Raw genomic sequence first — 14,054 nt, 5'->3', positions numbered from 1 at the left:
TTTTCAATATATATGGTGTTATAGTCTGAATGTTTGTGTTCCCCCCAAAGTCATGTTGAAATGCTAGTGCTCAATGTGATGGTATGAGGAGGTGAGGACATGGGGCCTATAGGAAGTGATGAAGTCATGAGGGCAGAATCATCATGAATGAGATTAATGCCCAAGATGCTTGAGAGAGCTCATTGGCCCCTTCTACGTGTGAGTACACAGTGAGAAGTTGGCAGGCTGTGACCTAGAAGAGGGCCCTTACTCGATCATACTGGCACCCTGATCTCAGACTTCCAATCTCTAGAACTGTGAGAAATCAATTTCTGTTGCTTACAAGCCACCCACTCTGTGGTATTTTGTTATAGCAGCCCGGATGGATTAAGACATTTGGTAAAATTAGCCATATATACATTGGATAGTTGTACTGAAGGCTTGATTACATTTGTGTCTACTGAGACTGCATTTTTGCTGTGAAATGTTAAATGCGTGCCATTTAAACACATTTATGCAACTTCCATCATGATTTCACTTACTTATGAAACTCACCAAATCAATGAAGGAAGAGTATCTTATTTGAAAAGTCACAAATTAATATTACAGGTGAAGTGGAAATAGCTCTCCACGGAATAAATTTAATTGTTCTTCCTGAGAGCAGACATTTGACTTACTTATCCTTCAACATTGGCATCCTGAGAATGTTTAGCACAATACCTTACACATATTAGGTACGCAATAAATATTGGCTGAATTGAACTCAACACGTTCCCACTGGAAACTATTAGACTACTGGACTATTTCTGAGAACTTGGCAAACATTCAGGCAAATAATATATGTAGAGAAATGAGGAGGGCTTTCTCAATAAAGCATCAAACGCTGAACAAAAGGGACGTATGGCCTCCCCTTACCCACCTAAAAAACATGTCACGAGAAATAGGATTTGAGCTGAAGTTTTAATTCTATGAGGGACCGAAAGAATTTTGATATGAGTGGACTAAGGAGTGGACTATGGGAGGAATACTATGGCCAAAGGCTCTAAATGAGAACAATCATGCTGGTAGGTAGGATGAAATTTTAAAATTTAGTCTACGAATTTAACTTCTATCCTTCAAATTAAGCTTTTAAGCAGGGTTTGTAATGATAAAAGCAGAACTTTTAGAGGATCATCTATGAGCAACACTCAACAGTAAGAGAGAAAATAAGCCCCTCAGGATCTTGGTTAGCTGCTAAGTGTTTAAACTGGAAGCCAGTGTTGGTAATGGTAAGAAGGGCATGAGAAAACGTGTTGCTTTTTTTTTTTAAATTAAAATTTAGTGACAAAATCAGATGTGACAGGCAAAAAAGGGAGAGGTGTTAGAAACCGGGAGACAATATCCAGTAGGTAGCTCCAGGTTTCCAGGCTTGAGATGCCATACAAGATCTTGAGATGAGAACAATGGAAGATTCCTCACTCCTACTACTGATTAAAATAAATTCCTCCAGAGAGTTTTTCTTGTCCTCTTCTGGTTTTCTTCCTTTCTATTTCCTCCTCCATTTTAACCCTCTTCCAGAAGCAAAGAGGAATGGAAGGCAAACTCTACATTTAGCTGGCAGGAACAAATTCTTCCCAACTATCTTCTTGGCATTGGCTCCCTACTCTGTTGCCAGCTTTCTTTCTAAAACGTAAATATGACCATATCATTCTTCTGCACCATAACCTCTGAGTCACCCAGAGAACAAATTTCAAAATCAGTAGTATGACTTAGGAGCCCAATCCTAGTCTTTAACTTCACCTTCAACACTCCAAACATGCACACCAAGATGAGTCATAGTGGACAATTTATTTTTCTTGTATCAGAGTAGGCATTTTCACACCTACACAAATTGGGTATGCTGATCTTTCAACATCTCCAGGATGTTTTCGTCTGTATTCATATTCATCCTTCAAAACTCAGCTCTTCCATGCAGATTTCCAGAAACTAGTTCATGTAGCATTTACTACTGTTTCTGCTGCTGCTAAACTTCAAATTTTTTTTGTATTTAAAAAAAATTAAGAATTGAAGTATAGTCGACAAAACTGCTGATCTTTTTTTTTTTTCCACAATATTTTGGCATGTTGATTTCCTGTAATGGTGAATTGAGATTTTGTTCATTTGATTGTTCCTCTAACTCCTGACCAAGCAGAAGTAATCATCTCATGTCTGTATAATGGTCTAATTTTGGTCATCCTTCTAATATAGAACTCTTCACACCATAACATAGTTATTTGATTAACTGTTTATCTCCCACACTAGACTGGAAGCTTCTTTAGGATAAGGAACAAATCGCAGCCATCTCTTATCACATGGCTCTTAGTTAATCAGAGATAGTATTTGTCAACCGTGGTTTTCTTTTGCTCACCTCAAGTCCTAGACTATGGTCATAATCTCTGCACTGAAAGACTAAGAAAAAGGCCATTTCTAGCAGAACTTCAAGAACTAATATTGCCCGTAGTTGGAACAAAGTCCCATCCACACACTTCCTCAGGAGGGATTCATTACATTGGTACGTTAAGGAGCAAGCTTTAATGGAGGCAGGGATGGAAGTGAAATTAGCTAATCATATTGAGCATTTAGCATGAGACACAAACAAATGCATTTGGCATGGGAAGGACATGGTAATAAAATGAAGGACAACCTCCCCACCCCACCTTGGATAATTATTAATCCATATAATCACACTCATCTCTACAAACAATTCTATTAAGAAATTCCAGTTGTTGAAGTTAATCTTTTAACAGACTTGAGGAACACCATGCTTCAAACAAATATTTATGAAATAATAGTGTGGAAACATCTTGTGATATTATCTTTATCTAGCCACCTCAGATGCAGCATCTCCCAATTTCTCTCCAAATAATAATAAAAGCACAGGTGCATGCAAGTGTGCGTGTGCGCACGCGCGCGCACGCGCACACACACACACACACACACACACACACACAGATATGAAAACTTAGGACACTAAAATTCAAGCCTAATCGTAAAACTTCCATCAAAATCCTGGACAAAATATAAAAAAGACTCATCAAACCAAATTGAGAATCAAAGTCTATGTCTTACCTATAGTTTGCTGTTTGCAAAAGAGCAAACCCATGGCCTGAAAGAAGATACACTTTTTTAATGATTTTATTTATTTTTTTAATGTTTATTTATTATTGAGAGACAGAGAGACACAGAGCGTGAGCAGGGGAGGGGTAGAGAGAGGGGGAGACACAGAATCTGAAGCAGGCTCCAGGCTCTGAGCTGTCAGCACAGAGCCCGACATGGGGCTTGAACTCACAAACCATGAGATCATGACCTGAGCCGAAGCTGGTCACCCAACCAACTGAGCCACCCAGGCGCCCCAAGAAGATATACTTAAAAATAATTTGTGCATTGCTTACCTCCTAAATTGGAGATTCAATAACAAAACAGCCTAAGAATTAGGAAGCATCTCTCAACCATGCAGACAGAGTAAGGCAGCCTCTTAAGTGCATTTAATTTATATAAATTTTTAAAATAAAGACTCAATAGGGGAAGGTAGGGAGAGAGAAAATATGTTAAATAGTACTGATAATTCTGACTCCCCTAAATGAGTGTACTCTTTATTATATATGACATTATAGATACCATTACACATTGTAATATATGTATATTATTGCCCATAGTTGTGTACACAAAACCCTATATGCCAAACTAAACAGATAATTTAAGGGGCTTTCAAATATAATTTTCCTACATGTTGAATTGAATCTTTATTTCTACCTACGATGACATGCCACTTCACTCCATTGATTTTTAAAATTTTATTCCCATCATAATCTGTTTCTACATTACTTTGGAGGCTTAAATTCCCAAAAGTATAGGGCAAAAATGGTCATGTTGAAATGCACTCATGGAATGAAATCTCAACAAGTCAAGTGCAGAGCTGGAGGGAGAGAGGAGTTGCCAAGATGGCAATGCAGTTGCCTGTGTCAGAGGACTGCAAGAATGTCCAGGAATCATTCAATGGTGTAAGGAAAGATTGCTTCACTGGCTATGATCAGACTAGATTTAAATATTAAAGTCATTAAATAGTAAATAGTAAAATAAGTAAAATATTAAAATTCCACAGAAAGTAAAATCAGGCAAGAATGGTAAGAAAATTTGGAAACAGAAAAATGATAGAGCGGTCTTGCCTTAAAAGATATTGGAATACACCAGAAAGTACAATTTTTATAAAACAATAATTAAAACAAGGAGGTACAAACAAAAGGATTAACAGGTAAATAAGTAGAACAGATGTGTTGATGTATGTAAAGAACTACATTAATTTAATAGACTGTATTAGTATATTATAGATTGCAATCATTAAGGAATATGTAAGATATATATACGAGATTAGGAGTTGAGAAAATAGATCACTACTGGAAACACTTTCATTTAAATTCCTAATTCCACCATATATTAAAAATCAACTCCAGACCATTTAAAAGTACAATGAGAGGGGCGCCTGGGTGGCGCAGTCGGTTAAGCGTCCGACTTCAGCCAGGTCACGATCTCGCAGTCCGTGAGTTCGAGCCCCGCGTCGGGCTCTGGGCTGATGGCTCAGAGCCTGGAGCCTGTTTCCGATTCTGTGTCTCCCTCTCTCTCTGCCCCTCCCCCGTTCATGCTCTGTCTCTCTCTGTCCCAAAAAAAATAAATAAAAACGTTGGAAAAAAAAATTAAAAGTACAATGAGAAATCATTAAAAGATAGACCTAATTGGTACATAGGTTTCAGAAATCATAATGATGAAAAAATACAGTAAACTGAACATTACAATATATCTTAATTCTAGCATTAAATACCTATCATAAACAAAAAAACCCAAAGGGAACATAAGAAATAAGAGAATATGTGCAACAAATCTGAATAGACAAAGAGTTAATGGTTATAAAATATGAAGAACATTTACTGATCCATCAGGAAATAGAATCCTCAACTGAGCACTCATTCAATCAAGGAAAACAGTTTTAAGCTTCTACTGTGAGCCATGCCCCTGCAAGAAATTTCCCATTGCCTGCATAGGGGGTGAGGGATAGACTATACATAGGTATGTAGACAAATAAACACTAGTTATAAATGATCAAAATTACTGTAAATGAAACTAGCAGGGAGTGGCAAGAGTGGGAAAGGGGGAAGAGGGTCCAAAGAAAAGTGTACTAATCATGATTCATAGGGTAGGTGGACGCAAGTATCTATACTATACAAGCACTCTGCAATTGGGAATTTAGCAAAAATAAGGAATGTAAATAAAATGAATAATCACTATATATAGATAAACATATATAATGATTCATAAAAACACAGACATTTAACTAAAATTGTGGCCTCATTTTGACCATCCGTTCTCCTTCGACTAGGTACTATCTCTCTAGTCCCAGATAAATGGTTGGAGCCATCACAAGCTTCTGTGTTCCCTCTGATTCTTTACTCTCCTGTTTTGTAGTGTCTGCAATATTTTCCCTTAAGTCCTACATGATGAGGGAGCATGAGGCAGGCTGAGGGGCAAAAAAAGCACAAGCTAGCATCCCACCCCCACCCCAAAGGGATCTATGTGTGTCCTTGGACACTCCCAGATACTCGAGAACAAGGGAAAGGGGTTTAACAATGCTTGCCATGGTAATGTGGGTAACTAAGGCAAATGGAAACTTAAATTCCCTTACTGCTTATAGCCCATTGACAAGTCCTTGAAACTGGCAGAGTGACCTCTCTCTAGGAGCTCAGCTGCCTAGATGATGACACTTTGCTAGGGGCAAAAGAGTACCTTAGCTTAACAGTATCCCAACCTCCAGAATCCTGTAAGTCTACTTCCTTTATCTCAACTGCTCCAAGACATATGCTGGCAATCATACTCCAAGTTTATAGCTCTCTGATATACATTTAAAGGGTCTCATGACTGAGGTTTTATTAAATGGTAATAAATGGCATTTCCCCTAGCAACAGCTAGCCCCTCAAGGTCCTGCAAACCTCGCTTCCAAAACTCCTTAGAGACTTACTCCATCCCTGACCCCCTCTCAACCTGAGGGCATATAATGAGTTACCCATTTGGACCCTAGTGCAGTTCCTCCTGCCCATGCGTCCTGTCCCCATGCTTTAATAAAATCACCTTTTTGCACCAAAGACGTCTTCAAGAATTCTTTCTTGGTAGTTGGCTCTGGACCACCCGACCATCACCCCAAAACTTCATCATTAAACACTCCTTGCTGGCTTGGCTACTGCCTTCTTCAGTCAACTGAGCTTTTCTCTCCTTTTCTGAGGCAATAAGTATAACAGTTAGGGTTTAGTAATCCTGGTAAACTACTTTTGGGCTGCCTGGCTGGCTCAGTTGATAGAGCATGCACCTCTTGATCTCAGGGTTGTGAGTTCAAGCCCCATGCTGGGTATAGAGATTACTTAAGGAAATTAAAAAAACAAAACAAAACAAAAGTATGGTTAAAAAAAAACCAAACTACTCTTAAATTCTGGCTCCATCATTTATGAGCCAAGTGGCCTTCTGCAAGTCACTCAGTGTTTCTGAGTCATAAATTCCTCATCTCTAAAACGAAGATCATTTTACCTCTTCCCTTACAGATTCATTGGGAGAATTAAATGTGAGAAGGTGATAATGCATGCAAAGTGCCTGGCACAGAGCAAGGGCCTAGCAAGTGAGAGCTGTTGCAATTTGCTTAGAGTGAAGTCATTGTGATGGACGTGCTTTTTTTTAAAGTGACTGCAATGTAATTTTTGTCTTTGCTATTGTTCTTTTCCCTTTCATCTACTTACACACAACAGCCCCTGCAATAGGTATCTTTTGCAAACACCAATTACACTAACTCGCTAGCAGGAAAACAGCAGCTCTGTCTCAGGCTGGAGGAGGCTATTTATTTGGGAGACATTATGTTCACAGCAGAGTACCGGCCTCCCCCCCCCCCCCCCCAACCCTTCTTTCTTTGGTACTGGTTCTAGTGTCACTTCTACAGGTTAAGGAATTTTTGGCACCAACTGCTGGAAATCCCCCATCAATCTTTGTTCTTCCCGAGAGCACAGATTCAGCTATTTTCTGGATCAGTAAAAGTTTCAAAAACAGCATTGGCTGCAGTAAAGAGCTTGCCAGCTGCTTTGAGACGTTCCCTGACAGAAGAAAAGAGGAAACGAAGCCAGGTTTGCTTTGAGAGTGAAGAAAGGGTGAAATTCTCTCAGCTCTTTCCTGGGCAAGCAAACCATTTAGTTTTGCCTTCTAGGCCAAAGCTCGGAAATCTCAAAGGAGCATAATACTTCAACTACTTTTAACAGAGATGAAATTCCCTTCCTTTCGTAAGTCTGTTGATGACTGAAAGTGTTCAAGGGGCTCAGAACTGGCGTTCTCCCCTGCTCTCGTTTCTCTGCAGCCAAAGAGGCTGCTGGAGGTTTGTGGTTTCTCATTATCTCACACCTCATTTGACCTATATTATACAGAAGGGTTTTTTTTTTCCTGAAAATTAAAGCTTATTCCTTTAGAAGCCCAGGCTTTTAAATAAATTAACTGTTTTTTTTTTACTGTTGCATTAGGGATTCAGGCAAACAAAAGGCATAGTTCCTGCCCAGAAATTGTAATCTAATAATACAAATGAAGAGCTAATCTCTACCAATGGCCATAGTGCTGTATGCAGATTATCTCATTTTATCCTCACAACGGCCTCATGAGGTGAATACGATGATTAGCCTTTTTAAATAAACTACAAAAATGAGGCTCAGAAAGAGTAATTTTTCCAAGGTTGCACAGTTACTAAGAAATAGAAACCTGGATCCAAAACCCAACTTTGTAGGATGGGAAAGCCTGTGCTTTTGGCTTTTCTATACTGCTTCTTCCACTTGAGAAGAATATCATATGAAGAAGAGCACTGACATTTATGGATCTAATATTTATAGTTCTGTTTGTTTGCAAGTAATCCTAAAGGCTCAAGGAATCAAGTCACTTTTAAGATGGGTCATGGCATGGGTTAGAATGACGTGTCCTGTGTGGCAGGCACTTGGAGGCCAGTGGGGGTGCTGGCCTGCTGTCCCGCACACACATGGCTTCCTAGCAGTTTTCTTCATCCATCCTTCCATTTGTAGCAACTCTTGTGAGATGACAACACTTGTATTTCTTCATTAACAGAAATTTAACAAGCTAGTTATATAATTAGTGACATCAGTTTTGTGTTTGGTAGAATAAGAAAAGTTTGGAAAGCCTAACAGATTTTTCATTTAGAATCTACTGAATTTCATGGTTGAAACTATAATCTATAATGGTGGTCAACTATCATGTATGGGGATGTCAGTAATGATCTTGGAACACATCCCTCAGGATTTTTGAGTGACATATAAAACAATATATAACAAAGTAGTAAAATACAATGAATGCTTCAGAAAGTAGGATTTTGGATGTATGGTACAGTTGGCATAATATTTATTGCCCATCAGGCTAGGTACGGTCTATTTCACTGCAGCAGTATGGGGAAGACTAGAATTCACCTCCTGGAATAGAGATGACACTGGTAGGCTGACCTGGTCGTAGGAGGAAGTGTTGGTATGTGTAACATTGTCTTCAAAAACAACTGGCTGATTTATTCATCCAACAATACACATTGAAAGCCTATCATGTGCCAGGCCACTGACAGAGTGATATATGTCTTCAAGCAGAAGAAACACTGGAAGTATGCATGTTATACCCTTTGAACCAATTCAATCCTTCTTCATCCCACACCGTTTTCCAAAAACGGAAGTCAGGGGCATAGCAGGTTGGTTTGTGGTGGCCACTCAAATTTCCTACACTGGGCTTTTGATCACACATGTTTTTCTCATTCTAGTTCCATTTAATTATTGATACCCAGTTTGTTCATCCAGGTTCCACCCCATTTATGCCTTTTGTCCTAGATAATTATAATTTGTTTCTCTCATCTGACCCTTTGTAATCTTGAAAGCCTTTGGCTCCCACTCACTCTCTGAGCCCGGCTCTCCTAGACGCGTAAGTTTACCCTCCCCAGGTGCAACCTCTGGTGCTTAAAACTGTCACTTGATATACTTGGGGAAGGGAGGGCTTCAATCAAAAGGAAGTGGCTACGGAAGATACATAGTCATATGGTGCTCAGGAATGTCCCAACGCAGGAAAGGGTGAACCAAGGACAGGTAGACATTGGAAATGTGGGCGTCTGACATCAGGAAAGACTATCAGCAAGCAACAAGGTCCAAAGCCTTGGTCTGGGGTTCAGAAGGTCACTGCAATTCCCAGGAGAGTCCAGAGGAGAACATGGTGGCTCTATTTGGCGTAACTCAGATCTTTGAACTGTGGTTCACTTACCATTTGTGTGTGACAGACTTTGTGAAAATCAATTAGCCTCATGGAGCTTCATTTTCCTTTCTGTGTGATTAAAATGATAATACCTACCTTGCAAAGTTCATGAGGATTAAATAACATAATATATATAAAGCATCAGCACACAGTAAATAATAAGTGATAGTTTATAATAATGCTGCTGCTGCTGCAGCATTAGGAACATTACACTAAGAGAATCTAAGTATAAGGGCCAGCTAGACTGGTGGTAAATTTGGTTTATTTAACAAACAATTGAATACCTATTTCATGCCAGTAATTGGGTGCTGACTATTGAGACTACAGTGCTGAATAAGACCAATATTGTCTTTTCTTTCATGAACTTTAAAGTCTACCAGGTACTATCATCACCACCAGGACACAAACTGATAGTGTGAAACAAAGCAGGAGATGAGATGAGAAATAGGTCCCAAAGTTTAAGCCAGACTAAGAAGAATGGTGACTTGGTTTTGAGTTTTAAATTGTGAGGCAAATATCATCACGGCTTTCTTGCCTGCATTTTGGACAAGGCCTGGACACTGGGGAAAGACCAAGTCTATAGATGGAGTCAAGGGACCATGGATGAATGGGAAGAGAAGAGGAGGGAGGCTAGAATGACACAGAACATGATGATTAGGGAGGCTTTACCACACGCCTAATGTGTAGGAAATATCTGGTAAATATCAGCCTTATTATTATTAATTATTATTATTATTATTATTATTAGCATTGTGAATAAAATTAGCACACTTCCTTGAGCTGGCGTAGTTAATCCTTCCTTGATAACTCACACATTCTGATGTCAGCACTAGTCATTGTACCAGGCTACAGGACCATGATGTGTTTGGGGGCTATGGCATCAGTGGGTGTCCATGTTGACTGAACCACAGGAGCTGAGCTTACAGCAATGCAGGAACTCTTGAGTCTTTTCAGAAAGTGTATTTTCTCTCTTTCCTGCCACAGTGTAAGGCTATCTATTATCCCTTTTCACTGTGTCGGTGTGCCCGTCTTCATCAACTTCTTGCAGCCCCCTTTCAGATACTTTGACAGAGAAAAAGAGGATAGCTCTCATGTCACAATTTTATCTAAAATAAGAATATAAAATATATCAATACCATCCTATAAGCAAAATGGATCAGCTTTAGCAGTATTGAAGAGGCTGTGGACTGTTTTGAGATCAAGACTGTGCTGGGGATTGTGGTTTCCATTTCTTCAAGTGTAACAAGAGACTAATAGTCAACCAACTACTTCAGGGCAGCGGGGGCCTCATGATGTTATGTATGTGAAGGTGCTTTTATGGAGCACTATGAAAATAGAAGACACGATGTGTTCGCATATCTGTTTCCTGGACAGTAGGAGGTGGCAGGATCTTATAACCTAAAGAGAGGTAAAGGAAGCATTTCTGGAGTAGAATACTTTTTGTTGGTTTGTTTTCATGTCTTCGACTATACAGACATTAATATAACATATTTACCATAACAGGAAGTGGGAAGCCTTCCAGAGACTGAGCTTTGAGTAATTCTGTGTGATCTCTGGAATAGGATATTAAAGCTAGATTTAATTGTCATATTCTATGCCAATTTTTTAAAGTTCATATTATAAAATGACAAGATTATTTGTTATACTTTAAGAACTTATGGAACAAAGATGTTAATTTAAGACTAATTTTAGTTACTGTTTCACCACCCAGTTTTGGTCAAATTAAGTAATATTTGAATGAATGTACACATTTATATGTATCAGCAGGCAGATGATTTATAAGATAATTAAAATTTATTGAAGTGTTCAAACTATTGTTATAGACACTCTCAGTGACAAACTCTGGCATATTTTCTTATAATGGGAACTATTGAAATGTGCACCAGATAATTAAACTGTCTAGCATGCAAGTTAAATTTCCTATGGAAATTTGATTACTTTATGTCAATGCAGCTTGAAACTATTATTAAGAGATGGCTTATGTCACATGCTAATTTGCTTCATTACAGTAAGAATGAAAACTCAGCTAAATGTTGATTATTTCTATTTTTAAATACCCTCCAGGACTGACACCACAGTTGGCATGAGCTTTTTTTCTCAGTTCCTTCAGCCAGTCTTTTTTTTTTTTTTTTAACTGATACAAGTATATGTTTTACACATTTAAACTATGGTTCAGCTAACTGTGATGTAATATGGCTTTTATATATACTGGTTTAGCATCCTGGATTAATTTCATAATTATAAAATGTTTACTTGCACACAACAGCTTCTCATTTCATATGGAAATTTAAAAAATTTGTACAGCCTCACATTCATTGCTGCTACCAGACTCTGATCGGTTTAACACTATAAAGAGTATTAGCAGGCCATGAAGCAGTATCTCAGTGTTCCCATTTTAGTACCTTATTTCAAAACCTGTGATCCACTAATTATGATTAAGTTTTGCTGCAATGACATTTTATTTCACTTGCATTGCTAGGCACACATTAGCATAATTAATTCTTCATACCTTTCAAATCCTGGTTCAAAGTAAGAAGGCATTGGGAATATTGATTTTAGTTCATAAAGTCCCTAGTCACAGAGGCAGTACCTTCTTATGAATTAGTGATCAAATTCAGGGGCTCTTTAAGCAGTTCTGGTGACCTCAGGTCCAGGTCAATGAATCCTGAATGAATGGGTCTATGTTCTCTCAGGATGGTCCATGTGAGCATAGTCGATGATTACGAAATGAAAAAAGACCTAGTTGGTTAGTTATCAAATTTAAGATTTGGATTGCCTCTGTCCCTTTGTGAACTCACTCGTCAAATTATTGTCAGTATTCATTCAAGCCCATTAATAATCAGATAGGACAAGGACTATTAAGTTTGAATGAACTACCAAAAGCCAATTAGTGTACTTATGATTTTATCATCTTGTTTAGAAAGGACCTAAAGTTTACCTGACCCAAACTCCTGTACAGTTTAAAGAATGCCATGAATTGAGAGGTAAGAATGAGTTAAAGTCATTTCTCAAATTAGAAATGTTACTAGTTTGTTTAATTGACGTGGTCTGTCTTCCTTGTGATCTTAAATGAATATGACTACATTTTAATATTTATGAATACCTGCTTGTGTTTAATTTTATTCTTGAATTGTAAAGGAAACATTTAGGCTCAGTCCAAACTTTCACACTCTAATTTCTCTCTGTAGTCCTCAACCCACAAATAACTGCCCTTTATAAGAGAGGTATAGAGTGCATTGATTTATGAATTCAATAATTTTTCTTCCCCACTGTGACAAACATATATAATCAGATCGTATCTTGAGAGCACAGAAACATTAATTACTAATATATTTAGTGCTAAAAAGAATCAAATCAAATGCAATTAATTTTCTGGGTTTCCAACTGATTTACTATATGAGCCCTGGAATTGTGTCTTTCTGGAACTATTTACTGTCCCTATATTGTCATTCCATTAACATTTTTTTAGCCTCTATTGGCATTATTTTCTTTGAAACTCTTGCATGCCACACCAAAAGCTTTTAGGCTTTCAAATGGGAAGAACCTCCAAAGCCCATCATTGTTTTCTAAGTCAGATGTGTAGCACAGACTCAAAAAGAGAACAGGGACCATGAGAGGCCCTTATTTTTTCCAGAAAAAAGGGAATTGATAACTGTGGCTTTATAATATAGACCAGCACTCAAAATGCTAAATTCACAATGTTGATGATTTTCTCTTTCTGTGTGTGTCCTGGATGATCCTGGAGAGCTCTAATATCCTATCTCTTGCCTCCCTTCCCAGATTACACAGGATCCATCAGAGCAGACAGTGACATCTCTATGTGTTCTAGCCCTCATGCTTATCTCCTCTGAAGCACAACAGTGGTGTCATCTTGTCCTGCTTATTCAATTGTCTAAACATATCAGTTTCCTTTTATCTTGGAAGCCCATCCCCCAAAACTTGGAAACCACCAAGTGCTCCAGCTGTGTTGCCTCCACATGCGTGGGTGGGTCATTCTCTCTGCCCAGAACACTCTTTACTTCTCTTTTGGCTTCACAAACTTACAGCCAGCTTTCCTGCATTAAACAATGCTAACTTGCCTCACACTCAAGTGGAATTACTTGTCTAACTTTTATATGCTTCCCTCCCACACTGTGTACATCCCCCCAATCATTTATTACATGGCATAGTTAATATTCCTTTCCTCATCTCTCTCCTTCCCTGGACTATTTGGGGGCTAGATATGTTGTCTCTTGTAGTAAAATCCTGAGCAACAGTGCCCAGAAAATAAGACATTCACAGTGAAGATGTGTTGGTTGAATGAATAAATACTGATGTGTAGTTTAGATTTAGACAGAGATACCTGACCTCTGGCTGAGATGTGGGTCTATTTTCTATGAGTCATTTTCCTTCCTATTTGACTAATAGGGTTTCTCTCTAGAGGCAAGAGTAATTATGATCTGCCTTCCCATAAAATCTTATCCTTCCAGATGACACAAATTTCCTCTGATGTCAATCACAAAACTGGCACCTGAATGCTGATAGGATTGACAGAATTGCTCAAGTGCTTATGTGCCCAAGGCACTGTTTAGAAATACAAGTGCATCATGACATGTGCAAACTGAATGTGTGTCACTCATATTCTTTACACTAAAGATGGTTGCAGGGACATATTTACTGTGCTTTATAAATTATTCATGATTGACTTTGTTTAAATGTTCAACACCGATGCATTTAAAACAGAGTTGAATATACAAAGGTATCAGTATGGAGGCAAT

At 38.4% G+C, this 14,054-nt stretch overlaps 1 protein-coding gene across 1 annotated transcript in view; it reads right to left on the bottom strand.

The window, feature by feature from the left end:
- Nucleotides 1–14,054, bottom strand: part of GRIN3A (glutamate ionotropic receptor NMDA type subunit 3A) — a 168,820-nt gene that overhangs the window by 116,552 nt on the left and 38,214 nt on the right. The window lies entirely within an intron of this gene.

The sequence above is a fragment of the Acinonyx jubatus genome, chromosome D4 (genome assembly GCF_027475565.1).
Source record: "Acinonyx jubatus isolate Ajub_Pintada_27869175 chromosome D4, VMU_Ajub_asm_v1.0, whole genome shotgun sequence".
NCBI classification, from domain to species: Eukaryota; Metazoa; Chordata; class Mammalia; order Carnivora; family Felidae; genus Acinonyx; species Acinonyx jubatus.
Note: the sequence above shows the minus strand (reverse complement) of the source record. Positions and strands in the feature narration are given on the sequence as shown.